General features: G+C 41.0%; 1 long non-coding RNA gene across 1 annotated transcript; it reads left to right on the top strand.

Moving 5' to 3' along the window:
• The first annotated feature begins 7,585 nt into the window (after nucleotides 1-7,585).
• On the top strand, nucleotides 7,586-20,464 carry LOC148184611 (uncharacterized). Its single transcript, XR_015772324.1, has 3 exons — nucleotides 7,586-7,818; nucleotides 14,277-14,334; nucleotides 20,021-20,464. It is a non-coding gene; the product is annotated as an uncharacterized LOC148184611 (long non-coding RNA).
• The last annotated feature ends 1,603 nt before the right edge of the window (nucleotides 20,465-22,067 follow it).

Genomic DNA, 22,067 nt, shown 5'->3' with positions numbered 1-22,067 from the left:
AGAAATGTGTGACTATGTTGGGGTGTATATTCTGGAAACCCCAGATGCTGCTGTCACCACTAATAAAATTCTTGCAAGGTTCAAACTTTTGGTGAAGTTCCTGCATATGTTCTTTTACTGAATGGAAATGTCAGATTGAATCAGATGGAAAGGAGAAGTGGGGCCCTAGGTTGGGAAGCATGCGAGCGGTGCTGATGCAGGAGCAGTGGCCTGTAGACCCAGCCTGTGCCATCTGCTCTGGCCTGGGCTTGGTGACACACAATGGGTGGGGGAAGCCGTGCTGGTGTCTGAGTGATGGCGACCCAGATTGGAAATACTTCTTTGGGCTGAGGTGCTGAAGGTTACCAAGCACTCCTCGTGGACGTGCTCCATTAATCAGTATCATTGACAAGGAAAGGCTTAAATTCCTATTGGCACATTCCAGTAAAAATGCATCAGTAATTTTTTATTGTTTTAACACTGTTCTGCAAATATGTTTTAAGGATATTTTTGCCTGATTTTTTGCTGGCGTTTTGGTTGCTGAAGGCATGTCACCCTCTTTCATTCACAAGTTTAAATGTATTACAGACAGCCACCAAAAAAATCTGCTTTTGCACCCTTGTCCAGCTTCCTTGCTCTAATTATTGGTTTAAGTCAGTGTAATGGGAGTATGTGGCTGTCATTCAAACAGATGAAAACCTTTGGCATTGAGAAGATATCAAGAGGTCCCTGTTTTTTAAAGGAAATATACCCCTTTCTATTATTGTATGATTTTTTGATCAGATAAATCCCATCTTGTTCTAACGTTTAAATTAAATGCACTACTTTTTGACCCAACAACAACAAAAGCAAACCCACTCATTTCCAAGTATCACAAGCTCTTAAAATACATTCAGACAGTGCGATGATATTAGTAGGGAAGCAGATATCAGGTTTTGTCTGACAAAACAAACCACACAATGGAATATGAGAAGTACCGTGCTTACTGCCTTCAGAATAAAATGAAAGATAGAAGCCCTATCAAAAATTATACTGATAATCTAATACTGTACATTTATATGGAGACTTGGCCTAGAATATCTCAAAGATGCTTCACAAAGACATTTTAATCTTATCTCTCCATCTAGGTGACCAAGTAAAGAGGTTAAGCAATTTGAACTCAGTTTTCAGAAAAAAAACATTTTCCAAGGTGTGTTTGGCAAAGACTCTATAAGAAACTAGGTTGTACTACAGCAAAAAAAAAAAAAAACTAACAAAACAAAACAAACCTGAAACCAAAAAAACACCAGCAGACTTGGTAATCACTAAACTTCACCGGAATTTAGTAAATTGGACAAAGCTTCATTGTGTTCCTACCTGTGTTTTGAACTGTCCTGTTAAGCATCTCTGCTAGCTGTATTTTAAGGGTGTGAGGAGGTACTGGGATGGACTTTTAGTCTTACATACTGTGGCTGTTCATAGCAGAGTTGGACATAAAGCTTGGCTTGCACTTTTCTTTTGTCAAACCTGTAGTCATCATGGATAAACATGCATCCACAATCCATAATCTGCTAACATATTGATAATTCTTCCTTTTCATAGCCAGTGGAAAAATTGTTCAGATGTTATAATATGAATGATAGGAAGGCTGAGTTTCCTGATTTGTGTGTTATGATAGATAGAAACATCGATCATACCTGTTCTGAAAGGGAAGTTAACTGAGCTCTACATTTTAACCAAAAGAATGAACTGTGGAAACAATATCATTCCAGCTCTGATAGATGCATGCTGATTTCCAGCAGCAGAGTTCAGCTGCATCAGCAGTTTATCTGGTATATCAATTGTCTTGGAGGGCATTCTGCAGTAGAGGGGCACCTGGTTCTTTGTGGATCTCAGTAGGAAAGACATATCTAGGAAAAAAAAAATTCTTTTACAATAATAAGATAGAAATAGGAAAAGTAGTATAGATATTGAGTAAATCTTGCATCCCTTTGGATGCCAGAAATCCTGCTTCTGTCCTGTATCAGATGAATCCCACTTTTTATCTCTTTGCCTGCTAATGTTCATAATAATTTGCATAATCATCTTAATTTACATGGAGAATACACAGGGGCTGATTGAGTGATGATACCTTTTTTCATCCTAGGCAGACTTTGTTCTTCTTTTATTTTTAAAAACCTGGTGTAACACCAGACCTTAGCACATGGCCAGAGAGCCTTCTAATGGAAGGCAAATTAGTCTTGACTTCTGTGTTAAATTTGTAAGGTTATGTAGCAGTATGTATTTTGGACATCCATAACTATCTGCTTTCTTCAGTCTTTGTTGTAGGCTTATTGATAATAATTATTTTATAATCCAATTTAAAAACCAAACCAAAACAAAACAAAAGAGAAAAGAAACTTGAGTGTTGGTACATTCTCTGTAATTGCATGCTTATGATAGGTCTCAAACCAAACTCCTGGAAATAATGGAAGAATATGAAAGAATCACAGATATCTTAAATACAAAGAAATGGTTGGTTCAGCTTTCATTGGTAGGATGAAGGACATTGGTAGAGTAAGCTTATTTGTATACCAGAAAGCCATCTAGCACAGTAGGTTCATTCCTTACTGAGGAGTTAAATAATTCTTTGTAGAGAAGCCAATTTCTTTCTCAAAGAGTTGAGCTCATCTGTCTGATATCTTCCATGCATTATCAAGCTGTTGTCTTCAACTGTTTTGAAGAAAAACTACAAAAAGGATGCTCCTGGCAGTGTCAATGATTCAGTCAAGACATTAAACCTGCATGCCCAAGTATTTATTATGGAAACAGACTCTAGAACGAATGCCACTCTTGGTATAACTGCAACTGTGATCTGATAAAGGAAATAGAAAGCTTTGTGGGAAATTTCTCCTTGTGTCTTGTGTGAATTCTTTCTGTTAATGAGCAAGCTTAACTACTACGGCGTTTATGTAAACAGGAATTAAAACACAGGTTGTGTAAATACATTGCATTTGAAATTTGTGTGAATTTGATTCACTGTCAGTGATTAAATGGCCTCACTGCTTGATGTCCACCAACTGTGCACAGAACCAGCCAAGGGTTTGCTTTTAAACTATAGCAAGTTAAAGTGTATAATATTACTTTGATAGTGCAGAAATTTGATATTTGCGTACATCCTGTTTTTGAAACAGGATAGAATACAGCAGGTGCTGCCGATGGAGTGTGACCCTACCTCTACAACAAGGTGCCTGCAGAGGCAAAGCAGGAAATCAGATACAGTGAAATGGTGTTCTGGATAAGAGAGTTCAGTGCACACAGATTCTGGGGACATCATCTGCTTGACAATCATTGCATACTCCAGGGGGTAACTTGTGGCACTCCTGAGCTTTGCTCTTAGGATTGACAATCTTTGGTCAAACTGTAAATCCCAGCCATTTGCTATCTGTCACTGGTTGAAGTTTACCAAATGTCAACCTGACTGCATTTCAAACACAAGTGTCAACTTCTATGTCAGATCCTGTATTCTTCTGTGCATCTGTGGTCAGTGGTAAGTTATTCTCAATGATAAAAGAGAACTATTTCCATCATGCTAACTTTTGCAAGCAATGCATCTTCAGCATCTTCTTTATTTTTAAATTCAGGCATGGAAGGGATTCTTCTGCCCCTGTGGCTCAATTCATGCCTATTCTGTGAGTTAAAGGAAAGCATTTACCTTCTCTAAGGAGCTTTTGTGTTGATAAGTACTTTTATGGAGTAGATGGCACTTTGGGAGGATCACAGTGGAAGGCTCTGCCTGAAGGAAATCCAACATATTTTCTGGATCATAATCAGAGCTCTTCTTCTAACATCCATAAGGCTGGTAAAAGAAATTAGGAATAGGAATACACAGTATTAATTAATAGGAGGGAAATACACTTGTTTCATATTTGATTTTGTTGAACTGAGATACAGGCAAGAATTACTGACTTTTTACGTGCTTACTTTGGAATAATAATTTCTTTATAGCTATGCCTAATGAGTAAGGAGACAAATATTTAAGGGTGACTGTAAATCAGAATCTAAACAGAAAGTAATTTTATGCTGTGAATAAAATAAACTAATCAATATAAAGTTTCAGTTTCGGTATTAGAATTGATGAGCTCTGCCTTTTCTTCTTGGTAGATATTTAAGGCCTGCCAAAGAGTTAAATGGCAAAAATGATTTCTTTTTATCAGCTCTGTTACTTCTTTTTTTAGCCATTTACAATATCCAGCTTATTTTGGTGGAAATACTAGTAGTTCTTTCATTAAATTTGTGAGGAAAAAAATTGCAGAATATTTTTTCATAGCCATGATTTTTGATGTATGGTTCCAGATGTAAAGAAGCTGTATTGTGTGTTCTGAGGTTTTCCTATTGAGCATTTCTGAAATTTCAGAAATGAACACTAAGTAGGTCTAAAAGATACAGTATGGGGTGCATGAGAGATGTTTTTGACACAATAGGGTCAGAGAAGTTAAAGACACATTCTTTGTTGGCAATTTTGGCAGAAATACTGAAACACAATGTGGGAACTGCAAACCTTATGACGTTCGGTAAAATGTGAAAAGCTTCATGTCTATAATATACGACTTGATGTCATGTATATGAGTTGGTAGCTTTTGCACTATATATAATGAATCTCACTTTTTTTTTTCACTGAAGTTTAAAAAGATTTTCCCAGTTTAAATAACTCATACTTGAAGTGCAGTGTGAATTTAAAACTCCCTATTGTCCGAGTGTAAAAAAAGTTCATTTCATGATCTGGCAAATACTTTAGTCTGTGTTCTTACCTCAATGGGTCCTTATAAAATTGCAAACCATTTTGAGAAACCTTTGCTGCCTAAATAAAAGTTGTATAAAGAGAGGCATGTGTGAAAACAGGGAACCTATTTCTCAGCTATGTCACTGGAAGCTGAAGTTCTGTTATAGTCCCCCATTACTTTGCTGTGTCTTTTATTTGCTGCTCTTGTGTGGGCTGCAATAAATATAACACAACTAGACCTTTCTGCTTTTGTCAGCTGAGCTCCCCTGGTTTCCTCTGCTAAAATGTAGCATTGTGTTTTGCGTGGCAGCACTGGCTTTTCAGAGCCATTTCAGGTAAAGGTCTGTAAGCCTTTTCTTTGCGAATTTTTTCATACTGTATTTGCACTGAGGGAAGCTCCAGCACACTGGGTACATTGTACTGGAGATGCCCATTTGACTGAGAGAGGGGCTCTCTGCATGACAGTAGGGAAGGAAAACAGGCAGGACAGTGAAGGCACCTAAAACCAGCTGTACTGGATCCAGCCATAGGCTTGTGCTCTGAATAAGGCAAATCCAGAGATCATTCAACTGTGATGTGGACTGAAGTTCCATTGCAGGGACATGACAGCAAAACTTAGTCTGAAACCTGGTCAGAAGAAAGGCCATTAGTGCCACAAAGCTGATTGGGATACCTGACACATGATGAAAGGCTGAGGGAGCTGGAACTGTTCAGCCTGGAGAAGGCTTGGACTCTCATCAATGTGTGTGTGTGGGGAAGTTAAAAAGGTGGTGGAACCAGTGCCCAGTGAGGACAAGAAGCAATGGGCACAAGCTTCAGAAACACAGAAAAAATCATTTTAACATAAAGAAACACTCTTGCTCTGTGTCAGTGATCAAACACTGGACAGTGGAATGGCTCACACAGATAGGTTGTGGAATCTTCATCTGTGGAGGCATTAAAAACTCAGCTGGCTATAGCCCTGTTTGGAGCAGGAGGCTGGATTAGATCATTTCCTGAGATGCCTTCCCACCTCAACTGTCCTGGAAAACTGCAGGTAGATGTGCCAGGAATTTGAATATTTGCTAGTTTGGGTGCCACCAGTGCCTACAATTCATATCTTCCTTTTTCTTCTCTTCTTTCTGGTGCTTCCAAGCACAGACATACCCCCTCATTTTCCATTCATGCAGTCTTAGCATTTCGACTAAAAATTTCTGCACCCCAGCAGTCTTTACTGTATTCCCATGGACCTTCATGACCAAAGTCTGTATCCATGGGTTTAATAACCCTGGGTGAACTTCTATTTTTTATTATTAATTTGTCAAATTGTTTGTTGAACATATTTATAGTTGGAGATTTCTTCTTTCCACAACATTCAATGGCAATTAATGTTCGATAAATCCCATGGGGGATAAGTTCCTCCTTTTATTTACTTTATAGCTGCTGCCTGGGAGTTTGCTTTGGCATCCTCTGGATCTTGTGTCAGGAGAAATAACAGATAATGGGTCTCTATTAACCTTTGTATTCCAGACATGGTTTGAAGACCCTAGCATATCTTCCATCAGTCATTTCTATTCCAAACTGACAACAGTCCACTTCCTCTCCTCTCTTCTCTTCCAGAAGTCACTCCAGACCGCTCACCATCCTTCTTGCTTTTCTCTGCTTTTTTCCTGCTCAGTCACATAATTTTTTGAGATGTAAGAGCTAAAGGAGTGCACAGCGCAGGTGGGCTGAGGTGCTGAACCATGGCATAATATTGTTTGTGTATTTTGTTTGTATTTTTTTCTCTATTCCCTTCCTAATAACTCCTAAAATGCTATTTTCTTCATGTGTCTTTACTGAGCACCATTGTTTTCAGCTCATTGGCTTTTTCAAAGAATCTGAACAGAAACGCAGATTTCATTCCTATGCTGAAGGCACCTATATTGACATCCTATGGATGATAACTATGAGCAAAAGCAGGCAGCACAGTGCCTGTGGAATAGCAGGCTGCATAATTTTCTCAGTCTCGCCTGAGAAAGTGGCCTGGGAAATCATAAGGAGGAATTAAAACAATCCTCAGAGATAGAAGACAGCCTTGCAGGTGTTGTTTGTCAGTCTCTTGTTTTCTTGCAAGAGAAGGTTGAGGGGTGGTGTACCCCACTGACCAATGATAGTGATGTGTTTACTAACCAAAAAGAGTTTTACTTTTCTGTACTTTCACGTATTGGTCTATGAAAGAAGATCAGAGGTAATAAACCTCGCTCTCCTGTTCAACTCACAAGAGTCTGTGTTGTTCTTCTCGCCGTTCCCGGTAGAGTGACAGACATCCCAGATTAACCCTATACATGTGCAACTGGGATCCCAGATTTCTTCCTGACAAGTTTCCCAATAAGCAAATCAGGCTTCCTGATTTGTACTTCCCTAAATTTCTCAAATGCCTACTCTGTAAAGCAGTGTCTATGTTTGCTGTCTTCCCTTGCTATAGTAGTGACAGATGTTTAGATGTAGCAATGGGGAACAAAGAGATACGGACCCCCTTATGCATCTGAAGGAGATCCCTTTGTTGCAGAAATCACCCTCCTTTTATACTTTTAATTTCCACCTGACATAAATGAAACCAAACCGAGGTCTAGCAGAACTTAACAGAAGAAGGGCACCCATTGGCTGGCTCAGTTGCAGTGCCACTGTCCATGTGTCCTATCACCCAATCAGCTTCCTGCTCACACGCTGTCCGCGTGTTCCTCCAGCCAATCACAATCTCACTTCCAGCTGTCACTCAGCTGCCTCTGTCCTCGCTCCTAACTGCCTCTCACCCCACAGCTGACGTCCAGCCATTCAGCCTGCAGCTGGGCCTTCCCACAGGGCCTTCCGCTGAGCATAAGCCTTAGCAACTTTAACAATTATAACCCCATATCCCACATTCAGACTGTAAATTGTACCACCTAGTAGCTTGAGAATTTTGTACAGGAATTTCCTTAGGACTCCTGGGCAAATGTCACCTGCTCCAGACAATTTATTACTGTTTTAGTGATCTATTTTAAGAACTTTTCTCCTGACTTTTCAATTTGAAAATGTCATTCTGCTGAAAAAAAAAAAAAAAAAGAGTCCTCTATAAGTTTCTCAATAATGAATCACAGGTAAGTAGTTTGTTTGCCTAACTGTACTTTTGCAAGTGCTCCTATTAGACTCTGATTATTAACCCTAAAGGTTCTCTGGCAGGCTTTCTGCTTGTGATATTTTAGAAGCAGATTCTTATTTTTACTTTTTACTACTTTGGAAAGTTCTTTCTCAAAGTCACATTTGTCCTTTGTTACTCCGGCTTTACTTTTGGCATGCCTTAATTTAATTATTTAATGGTTTTCTCCATTGTGTACAAACTGCATGTTTTGAAGCATGCTTTCTTGTGTCTAATATTCCTCTTTACTCCAGTGCTTAGCTCTACTATTTGTTGATCTCAATCTTCAAAATCGGCAGCCAGCCCTGTATTTTTACCAAAACACCTCTGTACCACTTGTTAGCAATTCTGTTGATTCTTTTTAATTCTTTCTGTTTAATTTACCAATTAAGTGTTTCTGGTTGAGGTTTGGTATCTTAAGTCCCCCAAGTATTGTCAATACATTGTGGTCAAGATTTTCAAAGGTAACATCTTCTGGCTTGAGAAATTAATCAACCTCCAGTTTCTTTTCTTTTTTTTTTTTCTTTTTTTAATTTGGAAGTTCTGTGACCAGTTGCTTCAAGAATATAGTCACTGCAGGAAACAGCACTTGTCCAGCACTTGGTTCGGGTTAGCCACTCTGGCTCAGCATGGGGCTTTCCTCCGGCGAGCGACGGGGTGATTAAAAGAAGACGCTAGGGAGTGCAGTGAACAGGAGTGGGCAAACAGGGGCGTGGCACATCTCTGACGGTGTGGCAGGACAATTTGCAAAGCAGTTCACACAAGCAGGATAAGCAGGCAGGCTTGCAGGTTTCCTCCTGCTAGTGGGGTTTTTAGTTTGTTGTTTGCTGTGTTTCTGTTGGTTGCTTGGCTTTGGGGTTTTTTTTGTTAGCAATGGTTTTTGGCCTATCAAAATCTGCAGTTAGTACAAGTGTATGTAGCCAAATAGAACCCTCCAAAAAGGATGCATCTGTCCAGACCCCTTTCTGTGCTTGAAACCCTTTCAGAGTGTTTGAGCTTATCAGTGGTACCAGGGGGCGTTGCAGGAGAAGCCTCCTTGTAGTGTGAACAGGTGAGTGATCTTTCGCTGGTGGCCAAGGTTAGGGAAAACGTTTAAAGACTAAGGAGTATTAGGGAAAGGGTAATAGATTGCTGGAGTTCTGCCCTTCCACCCTTGAAGGAGGCCCACCAGGAGCCAAAGAACTCCCATGCCTCCCACTGTCAGGCAATAGGAGGACACCTAATAGATGAAGGGGAGTGGAAATGGGTCTCTCCTTGGGGAGGTAATAAAAATTCCTCCCAACCCCCATCATCTACCCGGGTGCCACTTCAGAATAGGTATGAGGCCCTGGATCTAGAGGGTCAGCCAGATGATGTAGAAGAAAATTATATTCCCAGTGATCCTCCCAATTACACTTTCTCTGTCCGATGGGTCACCATCTCTAACATTAAAAAGAAGGGTAGGTGACTCCCTTCTGAGGGGAACAGAGGGCCCCATATGTAGACCAGACACATCCCACTGGGAGGTGTGCTGCCTCCCTGGGACCTGGCTACAGGACATTACTGAGAGACTCTCTGGGCTGAATCAGCCCTCTGATTATTACCCTCTGCTCATACTCCAGGCTGGCAGTGACAAGATTGAAAAGAGGAGTGTCTGGCCAATGAAAAAGGACTTTAGGGCACTGAGTCAAGTGGTTGATAGGGCAGGAGCACAGGTAGTCTTTACCTCAGTCTCTTTGATGACAGAGAAAAACGGTGAAAGGAATAGGAGAGCCCACATTATCAACAAGTGGCTCAAGGGTTGGTGTCATCAGCAGAATTTTGGGTTCTTAAATCATGGGGCAACCTGGCCTTTGATCACATAGCACGTGGCCTGCTAGAACTGAATGGGCTCCATCTCTCTGTTAAGGGCAGAAGGATTTTAGCTCATGAACTGGCAGAACTCATTGAGAAGGCTTTAAACTTGGTTTGAAGGGGCAGGGGGATGCAGCTGGGCCCTCTGGAAGCAGGCCCAAGGGTGGTAAGCCTGAGTTAGAGGTGAAATCAGCAGCCCAGCTGAGGTGAATGTACACCAATGCACACAGCATGGGTAACAGGAAGAGCTGAAGGCCAAGGTACAACAGCAAAGCTATGATGTAGTCACCATCATGGACACGTGGTGGGACGACTCACATAGCTGGAGCACTGCACTGGATAGCTACAAGTTCTTCAGAACTGACAGGAAAGGGGGAAGAGGTGTAGGGGTGGCCTTTTATATTAGGGAGGCTTTTGATCCCTTGGGTATTGAAACTAATGACAATGAAGTTGAATGCCTATGGGTAAGAATTAAGGGGAAGGCCAACAAGACTGACATACTGGGAGTCTGTTACTGTCCACCCAACCAGGAAGAAGAGGTGGACAACTTATTCTATAGGCAGCTGGAGAATGTCTCAGGATCACCAGCCCTTGTTCTTGTAGGCAACTTTAACCTACCAGACACCTGCTGGGGACTTAATTCAGCAGAAAAGGGGTAGTCTGGGAAGTTTTTAGAGTGTGTTGAGGACAACTTTTTGTTGCATCTGGTGAGTGAGCCCACCGGGGGAGGGACTATGTTAGATTTGTTTGCAAATAGAGATAAGCTGGTGGGAGATGTGGGAGATGGTGGTTGGAGTCTGCTTGAGGCATAGTGATCATGAAATTATAGAGTTCTTGATATTTGGTGAAATCAGGAGGAACATCAATAAGACTTTTACGTTGGACTTCCGGAGAGCAGACTTTGGACAATTTAGGAGACTTATTCAGAGAGTTCCTTGGGAAGTAGCCCTCAAAAACAAAGGAGTCCAGGAAAGGTGGACATGCTTCAAAACAGAGATCTTGAGGGCACAGGAACAGACTGTTCCTGTGTGCCAAAAGATGAGTTGATGAGGCAAATATCCAGTCTGGATGGGCAAGGAGGTTTCAATGGAATTTAGGATTAAAAAGAGGATATATCATCTTAGGAAGAAGGGTCAGGTGTCTCAGGAAGTATTTAAAGGGGTTGCTAGGGCATGTAGGAAAAAAATTAGGGAGGCCAAAGCTCAGTTTGAACTTAAATTAGCAACTTTCATAAGGGATAAAAAGAAGGGTAAGACCAACCTTTGTTCTCTGCTGGATGCGGGAGGGAACTTAGTAACTGCAGATGAGGAGAAGATGGAGGTGCTTAACACCTTCTTTGCCTCAGTCTTTAGTGGGAAGACAGCTTGTCCTCAGGAGTTCTTCTGAGTTCTGTTCTTCTGAGTTGGTAGATGGTGTGAGTGAGCAGAATGGTTTCCCAGGAGGAGGCAGTCAGAGAACTGCTGAGCCTCTTGGTTGTTCATAAATCTATGGGACCAGGTGGGATCCATCATCCCAGGGTGATGAAGGAACTGGCAGATGAGCTTGTGAAGCCGCTCTCCATCATTTACCAACAGTCTTGGCTCACTGATGAGGTTCCAGATGACTGTAAGCTGGCCAGTGTGACCATTCACAAAAAGGGTAGGAAGGAGGATCCTGGTAATTCTAGACCAGTGAGCCTGACCTCAGTACCTGGTAAGGTTATGGAACAGTTTATACTGAGTGTCATCACTTATAGGATGGCCAGGGTATCAGACCCAGCCAGCATGGGTTTAGGAGGGGCAGGTCATGTCTGACCAACCTGATCTCCTTTTACGACTCACCCTGGTGGATGTGGGAAAGGCTGTGGATGTTGTCTATTCGGACTTTAGCAAGGCCTTTGACACTGTCTCCCACAGCACACTCCTGGAACAGCTGGCAGCCCATGGCTTGGAGAGGAGCACTCTGTGCTGGGTTCAGAACTGGCTGGATGGCTGGGCCCAGAGAGTGGTGGTGAACAGTGCTGCATCCAGCTGGGGGCCAGTGACCAGTGGTGTTCCTCAGGGGTCTGTGCTGGGGCCAGTTCTGTTCAATATTTTTATTGATGGCATGATGAGGGTATTGAGTCTTTCATTAGTAAATTTGCAGATGACACTAAGCTGGGATCGTGTGTCAGTCTGTTGGAAGGGAGGAGGGCTCTGCAAAGAGACCTGGAATGGTTGGATGGATGGGCAGAGTCCAATAAGATGATGTTTAATAAGTCCAAGTGTCAAATCCTGTAGAACCACAATAACCTCCTGCAATGTTACAGGCTGGGGATGGTGTGGCTGGACAGTGCCCAGGCAGAAAGGGACCTGGGGGTACTGGTGACAGCTGGCTGGACATGAGCCAGCAGTGTGCCCTGGAGGCCAAGAATGCCAATGGTCCCTGGATCAGGAATAGTGTGGCCAGCAGGACCAAGGCGGTCATTCTCCCCCTGTACTCAGCACTGGTGAGGTCACACCTTGAGTTCTGTGTCCAGTTCTGGCCCCTCAGTTCAGGAAGGACATTGAGACGCTTGAGCACATCCAGAGGAGGCAACGAGGCTGGTGAGGGGCTTGGATCACAAGCCCTGTGAGGAATGGCTGAGGGAGCTGGGGTTGTTTAGCCTGGAGAAAAGGAGACTCAGAGGTGACCTTATCACTCTGTACAACTCCCTGAAAGGTGACTGTAGTCAGGTTTGGTCTCTTTCTCCAGGCAGCAACTGACAGAATGAGAGGACACGGTCTCAAGCTGTACCAAGGGAAATATAGGTTGGATAATAGGAAACAGTTTTTACAGAAAGGGTAATAAAGTATTGGAATGGTCTGCCTGGGGAGGTGGTGGAGTCACCATCCCTGGATGTGTTTAAAAACAGACTGGATGTGGCACTGGGTGCCATGGTTTAGTTGAGGTGTTAGGGCATGTGTTGGACTCGATGATCTTGGAGGTCTCTTCCAGCCTAATGATTCTGTTATCCCATGTATCTGAGACCATCAAATTGCCTCACTTCTTTGTGCTTTCTGTCTCTCCAGTGGCTCTGATCTCACTCAGCATGTGTCCACTGACAGATTGATATTGTTGTCATTCTGTCTTTTCTCAAGTACCAAGAGACCCTAAACCCCATGTTGTCAGTGTTTAAACCCAGACAGTACAAGGTCAGTCCTTGTACTGTACTACCATTTGCATGGAAAGAAGTATTTACCTGTGGTTTTCTTGTCTATTTTGCATAAATGGTATTTTATTATTGAAATGCAACTGGAAAGTCATTGTTTCATACTAGAATTTTATTGATATCAGAACTAAATTAGGGGTTTTTCAAAGGATAAAGAGCTTTTATTGCTTTCCCAGGAGAGGATGAGTCATTCCAATTTTTGTGCTCTTTCCACAGCCTTTCATTTTAAAACTCCCCTGACACTCTTCTAATTTTAAGTGCCTACAATGTGACTTTTTTTTATGTAAACAAAAGATTCCTTCCTCTGTAGGCCTATTTCAAAAGTGTCCTTTGTTGCTAATTGTTCCTCTTTCCTAATTAGTCTCTGTTCCCTGATCAGAGAGAGAGAGAGAGTTAAACAAAGTGACCATTTATAGAGCATTTGAATAATTACGCACCAATTGCTGAGGGTAATGTACATCCTCCGTTAAGCAAACATCTGTTGCAACAGTGGAGTGGAATCTGGTCTCTCCTGGAGTGGAAAGGTTGTACCAGAGCTCGAATTAAAGCTATCAGCCTGAATTAGTCATGTTTGCAGCACAACTGGTTTGTTCAGAGATATCTGTTATCTCCACAGGACAATGCACTAGTTTATGTAATCGCACCATGAATTCCTTGGAGAGTACCTGAGTAATGACAGATAGACAAAATAGTGTTCACAGCCGCCAGTGGTTCTTGGCTCTGTGAGAACTCTCCAAGCAAGAAGTAATTTAAATCCAACAATAGGAAATACAGAGAAGATACTGAGGTTAGAAAATATGATTCTCAGTAAGGAATATATATTTAATTCAAAGCTGGTAGATGATGCTTCTGTGGGACCAGGATTCACAGTTCAGAAAATTCTTCTGGAATTTGTTACTCTAAACCATCTGTTGAATGTCTTAGGTGTAGCAAAAGCACTTGCCATGAGATCAAGAATCTAGAAATTGAATGGCCATTTTAATTATATATACACTTGCAGGATATCCCAAAGGCTTACATAATAAATTATTATTGCACAGCATTACAAAAATTTCATACATGCACTGACTTCTTTTTTGATGTTGACTAGTTTCCTGTGTGATGAGAAATTTGACTGATATCAGAGGTGAATCTGGACCTAGGAATTTTCAGAGAAAATATCCCAGGCCCATGAATGAAGACAGAATTATGGACATCGTTTTTACTATTTGTATATCAATTCATATTGCAGTCAGCATAGATGTGAAGGTTTGGCCTGTTCTTTCAAACTCTAAAGAATCTAACGCAATTTTCCATTAGTAGAAAAGACTGAAAATTATATATGAAACCTATCTGCAAAATGTTGATCCATTTGAAACTGTTGTGAAGACAAAAGACACTTTTCTGGCTGAAAATGAATCTGTATATCTTCACTATAGGTACTCCTCTTGGAGACAGATGCAGTTCCTTAAACTTGGTATCTCACTGTCTGTTCCGGTAAGTAATGAAGACTGAACAAGGTGAAAAGATTTGTGAATATAATTCATTATTCTAGGGCCTAAATGTCCAAACCCATCTGTAAAATATTTTTGGAGTGAATGAGCAAAATGTCACTGAATGTTGCAGTGAAGGAGAAAATGAGAGTTCATTTCCAGGCTTAACCTGGCTTGCTGCTTCCATGTAATAAGAGACCATTTCAACACAGGCAGCTTATAAATAAAGTCTTCTCATTGAATGTGGAAAATATTGCACACGTTGTATAATGTATATGTTAAATAAAAAAGTCTCCCTTGTTGGATTGGCAGCTTGAGACTGCTCCATTAGCTGAATAGCAGAGTTGTGGGCCCCTTGGCCCCATCCCATCAACCCTAGCTTGGCTTGGGAAGTTAATTTTGAATTTGGCATGGGCACAAATTTATTTAAGGCAATGTTTGTTAGGTTCTAGCTGGTGGATGGAAAATAGTGTATCTGATGCCGAAATTGTGACCTCCTGTGTAGAACTTCAGCAATGACTTCAAACTAAGAATAGGAACATATATAAAGTGTAGACATAGATGTAGTTTGGTGTTTCCAGCTACTATGACTTCCGCCAGCTGAAACGGTCAACAGCAGAGCCCACTAGATAAAATCCCAGTCCTACAAGTTCCTGTGAGATTGGACCCTGAAATTCCTTATCAGGAAAAACACTTTGAAGGGAATTTACTAAACAAAAGGGGTTAACAGAATAAGAATTTGCTGGATCTAAAATTAATGCTCCAAATTAATTTCTATTTCCCCTTCAGTCAGAGCTGGCTGTCAGGTACTTTCAAGGACTTTTCTTTGAGCATGTGCAATTTTCTCTTCCCTTTTCTTAAAAAGAAATTGACGGTGTTTCTGCACTACTAGCTCTATCTACCCTTCAGCAATTTTGCCCTCCTAGCTCTTTATTTTGTAGATGACTAATATTGTCTCTCCTCATCTTTCTCATCCTCATCTTGCTTCCAGCTCTCATAAACACTGTCATTGCCTTGGTTCTGTGGCCCACATAGCCTTTGACCAGACTAAGAATGTTACAGAACCACGATACCATTGCTGGGGAAGCAAAGGAACTTTAATAACAAGATCTTTTTATGAGAGAAGGTAATCTTTCTGGGAAAGAACAAATAAACTTGTTCTTTGTTTTGAAATTTCTTCTGTTTATTTTCAGCTAAACCCCATATTTTTCCCATGTTGTTAAATGTTTTCAGGTGCCTTTCTTATTTTTTTATGGTTGCTATGACTTTAACATTCATCAAAGCCGAGCAGCTAAAATTGATTTGGTTTAGACATAGCAATAGAATGAGTCATGTCAGTAAACTTGTTCAACCATTTACTGAAGTCTGGAGCCTCATATGTGTTTGTAGTGCACACGTGTTTGAGAGGAGCCTTGCCCAATGGCTGCCCTGACAAAGACATTCTTTGGGTCCCTTTCCACTTGTGACTTACTCTTGCTGCTGCTGAGGACTTGTGACTTTGCTCTGACTTGTGACGTTTTGGCATCTACAACGACTTGGTGAAAGAGGGCAAGGGTAGAGCTTAGTTTGGGAAGGAGAAAATAAGAGCAGCATCCCCAAGTTACCCTTTGTGCCCTTGAAGCAGGAGTTGGGTTGGAGAAAAATATGGGTAGCGTTCTGGCAGGTAGCTCAGATGAATTAATATATTGACACTTTCTTGAAAGAAATGCAAGTCATACGAGCTTTATGAGTTCCCCATGAGAAGCCAGTTTTGTTTGTCATGATGTCAGAGAGAAAGATGACAAAGTTGGATTGTGTCATGCATTAATCCAGAATGTGACCCCTGGTTTATTTATAAAATTAAGCAAAATATATGCTTAGAAATCATATTTATTTAGCTAAAATCTTATTAACTTGTTTCAAGGTGAAATCAACTATAGTTCTTTGCCTTCAAATGACCAGAAGACCATTTGAATGGATCATTTGAATATTACCTGGCTGAAACTTTTAAAGGTTTTTTATGTCTATGCTATGGCTGCTACAAATGACTCTTGCTCAGATATACTATGAAAAGATCAAGAACATAGCAAGTATTTCTGAGTACTGCAGAGGCACAGATGGGGTAGTTATAGTTGTTCTGGAAAGGATGTGTCTGAATTTCATAAATCTTATTCATTCAACCATACTTTTCTAGGAAAAGGACACTGCCACTGAGTGCCCAGTTTTTTTGAGCTCAGTATGTACATAGAGCTGAAAACAGACTACATGTCAGCTCTAGCAATACATTTAATTTGGTGGTCAGCAAATTACAGGAAATGCTCTTCCCCTAATCTTGCCAATACATTTCCACAAACTTTCTCCCAGTAACCACATTATTTCTGCTACCCAAATCTCTGTAGTTCTTTGAACTGCATTTTCACGTGGTGACTGGTGGCTGTGGAATAATGTCTTGAATGTAGATAGGTGGGTGTCAACAATGTGACTGATTCTTGGTGGCAGAAAGTCTGTGTGCAGTGCTTGAATGTAAAGATGTGCACACATAGGCTGTGGTAAACTCCAGTATGCTCGCTTTTTCTGGTTAGACTGCTATAATAAGAGCATATGGAAAACATGGCCTGCATCTTTCTGTTGAATGATAAAAACAGTTATTGTTGCTGCTTTTTGAACTAAGGTGTACCTGTAAAATTGTATTCATGGGTGCTTCCGGGGAACAGGGAAGTTTTAAGTGGTTTGAACAGATACAATTTACAAGTATGCTGATATCATGAAAAATGAGGAGCCTTATGAATCTTACACATGGATCTAGTAAGTAACCTTGAACTCCTCTAGTCCTTTTAGCAGGACTGGAATACAATATATATTATCTGAAGCAAACTGTTTCCTTGTAATATGTCTGTCACAAAGACAACATAGCTAATCTTCTGAATACAAATAATAACAATAATAACAATAAAAACAACAATAACAATAATAATAGTTGTTGTTGTTGTTGTTATTATTATTGCCAGACTTCAGGAGATTTCAGCTGATTTGTTCAGGCGATCATCTCAGGATCTCAAACTTGAAGGAGATATCAATGCAGTCTGATGCAAAGTGAAACACCTGAGTTTTGTACACTTCAACCCAAGTATCTGTGGGGACGCACTGAAGCAGTACTGGCTGTAGTGAAACACTTCTAAAAGCAGCCTTGAGCTAGTTCTAGCTACTTTTCAGAGTGTGGTACATGTAAAAAAAACATCTTTGTACAGGTTCAGTAGTATTCTTTGGCACACTGACATTTTTGTAAATTATGCCTTTTGCCTTTAATATTTATGTGGAATCTGTTTGTGTGTTAGTGTTTATGATGGAATATGTTCAAAAGGTTTGGAATTCCAGATTCAGCTAAGCATTTAAAAGGTCAGAGGCTTGTCCAAGGCTTATCCAACCTCTCAAGTATGAAAACTCAGAGTGGAAACAGTTTGATGGGAATAACATATTGCCCTCAAATGGAGCCTGTCTTCTAACCTCTTTTGTTCCTTTTTTTTTTTCCTCACTTCCATTTCCTTGTTTCTGTGGCATTCCTGAAGTAGGATCATCCGTTAGACTAGGCCTTAATGCCCTCTTAAGTCATACATTTCCTAAGGACTGATTACTTCTACAAACCCCACAGATGCTAAATCAGGTCAGGTTTACTCAAATTTTTACCCTGCTACCCGGGACTATTTTATATCTACTGCATTATGTGATTTTTATCCTGTTTTATTATTTTTTACATAAACTTTTGATTGAAGGAATACGTCTTATTCCTGGAGTGGAAAGCCAATAACGCTGGTGGCTCCTGCATCCAGAAGAGCTTTTTGTAGTTCTGTAGAGGCTGCAAAGGAAATTGTGTCTCTTGTCCAAGAAAGTTTGCCCTTACCGTAGGCAACTCAATCATCCCTCTGGGAGCACACTGGGAAAGCACTCTTCACTCTCCAGCATTATTTTGATGTGGATGTGAGCAAGAGCAAAAGAACAAAATTAAATACAAATTTTAAAGTATTTCTTTTCTCAGGCTATCCAGTTAGATTCTTCTGGTTTTTTCTGCTTATACTTAAGATGGAAATAATGGCAAGAGAAATTCCTTGGTGACAATTCGGTGCTTTCATCTGGAGCCACTTGTTACAGAGGCTTTTTAACTTTTTTAAATCTCAGTTAAGTTCGATTCAGGATTTATACAAGTTTTGGATTAATTTGGAATCCAGATAAGCCAGATCTGAAAACACTCAGTCTTTGATGAATTTGAATTGTCTCTTTGGAATCTAAATTACTTTCTCCTCATTAAAAAAAAAAAAAGGCTCATACATACAAAGTACTTCAGGATGACAAGACATTTAAAAATTGATTTGGCATTTTACCATGTGAAATTGTGCCCCAGAAGTTAGTGGCACCATGTGGGATGGGAGTGCTCTGTCTGTTTTTCTGTCTGATAGGGCCTAAGCAACCCCTTACCTGCTCTCCTCTTGCTTGCTCTGCTTTGTTTCTCCTTCTTTGTTGGGTAGATTTTTAATGGTGATTATTTACTAGCTGATTTGCTTTGTTCTAATCGTTCTTTTTGTCACCTCAAAACCTCATGACATGACCGTGCATGTCCATGACATGCAGGGTGAGCAAAGAAGGCAGAGGGAGATTCTTTGTCTCTGAAACTATGGGCACAATGAGAAAACAGTACCCAACTGGAAACTACCACCATGTCTGTTTTCTTTACTGAAATGCTTTATTCTGTGAGAGCATATAAAAAAGTAGAGTGCCACAAGTTTCATGAATAAGTTCTCACAGAAAGTGTAAACAATTAGGAAAATTGTTGCTCCACTCATATTTGTTTTCTCTTTCTGTCTGAGTGGTAGTCTTAAGCCTATGTGAATTACCGTGTCAGGGAAGACCCGCCAAGCTCTCTTTCTGAATTGTACTAAAATGTCTCTGGAATCTGCTCTGTGTGATGAAAGCACAGACAGTACTGTTCCTCCAACTCTCACAAAATAGGTTGGTAAATAAAATGTATGACCACAAAAGGTGGGGGGGGGGGGGGGGGAAGGAAAAAAGGGATGCAGCCATCAGTCAGACTAATTTAAAGAATGGACACACTAAAGAATCCATGGTCATCCACAAATTATATCATATTTTAAAAAGTTTTCTTCACCAAATATTTGTGACAGAACGCAATACTTGCGGTATGCTGCCCAAAGAATGCATATGTTAAACAAATATACCAAGTAATACGAAATTTGTGGCCATTTGTCTTATAAACCTGTTTCCTGTTTTAGACTCAGTGGGTCAGAAACTCACTGCTGTAAACTACATAGATCTATTGACTTCTAATTTATAACAACTGAAAAGAGGGTCTAGGAAGAGTCTAAGCAGGATTTAAAAGCCTCACTTCTGTCTACAGTGGTTTTCAATTTTCCATACAGGACAAATAACAAAACTGTATCTGAAATAAGGAATGACCTATGCTAGTGGCCATGGGTTGACCTAAGCCAATTTACCCCTTTACACATGTATGCTCTGGAAAGGCCGTTTTTAAAGGGTTTTAGAATTTTATGGTTGAAAATTTTTTTGAGGCAGAGGTGACAAATAGTTTTGAAGATTATAGTGGTGTTTCCAAATACAGCAGTCTCTGCTTTAGCCTTAGGTGGGGGAGTTTTCCATTTCCCTTTCAGCTTATATTAAATTACTTTCCTTTCTTGTCATAGGCATAATCCTTTGATGAGAAAACCTTGACGGCCTTTCAGAAGAGGAAGAAAGCCCTCCTCTGCAGAGTCACCAGAGACTGGCTATTACTAATTGATTCTACATGGAGAACACACAGTGGTGACAGCCATCAGTCTGAAACAGTGAGACAAAGAGTTTTTTACCTTCTTTGAAGTGCTGTGTGCAGGAGCGCTTGGAAATATAAAAAGTTTCTCTTTGCCTGCTGAGGTCTTCTGTGCCACAGGTCGTGTCAGGGTGATTTGTTCTGTGCATGTTGGGAAGGATAAGGATGGAGGGATGACCTTGGGGGGACAACCTTCACGTGTAGCACTAAACTCACTTCTTAGGTGGAGGGGAACTGGTCAGGCCACTCGACTCTAAGATTTGTCCCAGTTTTAGAGTAGTCCATGCAATGGCCATGAGATGCCCCTGTCTAAGGCTTTGATTTCACTTAGAAATCTGTCCAGCGGAACAATTGGCTGCAAGTGCAAAATCATCATTTGTCTTGCCTGCTGCTGATAGGTGAGATTCCCAATGGGAATGGAGCTATGCTCTTGCTAATTCAGCCTGTGTCTCAGGCATGGGCAGTGAAGAGGTGGTGGAAAAGCGATTCTGGCACAGGAAACAGAACAGGTACAGAGGAGGCAAGCACACCAGCATGGCTCTTGGGGCAGGTGCTCCCCAGAGCCAACAGCCTCCAAGCTGCCAGGGCACTGCAGAGGTTGCCCCAGGTTTCAGTAGATGTAACCCAGACTGCATCCTGCTCTCCCAAACCAACTCCTGCTCTCTCTGCTGGCACTTGCGGGTGGGTTCTCAGCTGTTCTCTTCTGCAGCTGACAGGAAAGGTTTCCCCAGCCTGGTACAGTGTTCAGGGTCTTTTTGGTCTGCTCCTGTGCTCTTTGTTTTGTAAAGTGGAGGGAAGAAGATTTCAATTTTGTCACAAGGCAATGAAATCATCCTTCTCTGGGAAAAATACTGCCAGCCTACCTGCTGTCTGCTGCAGCCTAGTGCAGTACACCAGCAATTTATTTCCCCTTGGGCACTACCATTGCAAGGATTGTCACTGTCCATAGCAGCAGATGAAACCTACACATGGCATGGAAAACTGCATTCCACCTTTCCTCTTCCTCTCTGAGTGACCCAGCCATGCACCCCCAGCAGTGCCCACACAGGGTTGCAGAAGGCTTGGGAGGGACAAGCATCTTGCTGCTCCAGTGGGCCTGTTTGCTGGTGTAATCCAATGTGCTGTGACAGCCCTTTACTGGGCTAGCAAAGAAAATAAATACTTTTCAGAAATTGCTGCTGATCTAAGAGATGAAACTGAGAAGCTGATAATAGTGAGCGGTTATGAAAGGCACGTGATGGTAATTCAGTACCTTGGCAGCCTCCTCTCAAAAGAAAACAGGACATTCCTGGCACACCAGGTAACACTTTGCTTTAAAGGTACTGCCACAAAAGGCTGCTTAACTTCTAAAACACACACAAAACACCTCACATTGTGAGGACCAGATAGCAAAATATTCAGATATCCTGTACAAGTTAACAGGGGCTCCTGTAAGTATGAAGAGTGATATGTTTAATGGGGTCTGACCTTCAGCTTTGGGGTTGTGTTTGTTCATTGTACATTAATTATTTCATATAGTTAATCTTGAATGGACCTATAAATGCCATACTTGTCTTCATATGACCTAAACATATATCTAGAGAGAAATGTCATTGAATGTTGGGAGACTTATAAAATGGAATGAAATATGCTTGAAAATGGAGTTTGTGAGGAAGGAATAACTGATTTGACTTAACAGTCTTGCATGATTTCAAAATCTAGATTTGAGTCTGTATGTAAAAAACATTTGTCTTGGACTCATTTCAAGTAGATTTTTATTTCTTATGAATGGCATGATTTAGAAGTCCTTTCCCAATCAGTTAACTTGAAATTAACCACAGCACTCACATCGCAGAGTTTCAGAGTTCAACTGAAAGGTGTTTTCAACAGCAGTATTTAAAATTATCCTAGTTTGGTGGTTGCCGCTTCTGAGCTTTAAGAATAGC

Source organism: Pseudopodoces humilis, chromosome 3 (genome assembly GCF_049639895.1).
Source record: "Pseudopodoces humilis isolate 2021_Gansu_Grassland_sample_001 chromosome 3, ASM4963989v1, whole genome shotgun sequence".
Classification (NCBI taxonomy): Eukaryota; Metazoa; Chordata; class Aves; order Passeriformes; family Paridae; genus Pseudopodoces; species Pseudopodoces humilis.
The sequence above is the reverse complement of the archived record's forward strand: the minus strand, read 5'-3'. Positions and strand labels throughout refer to the sequence as shown.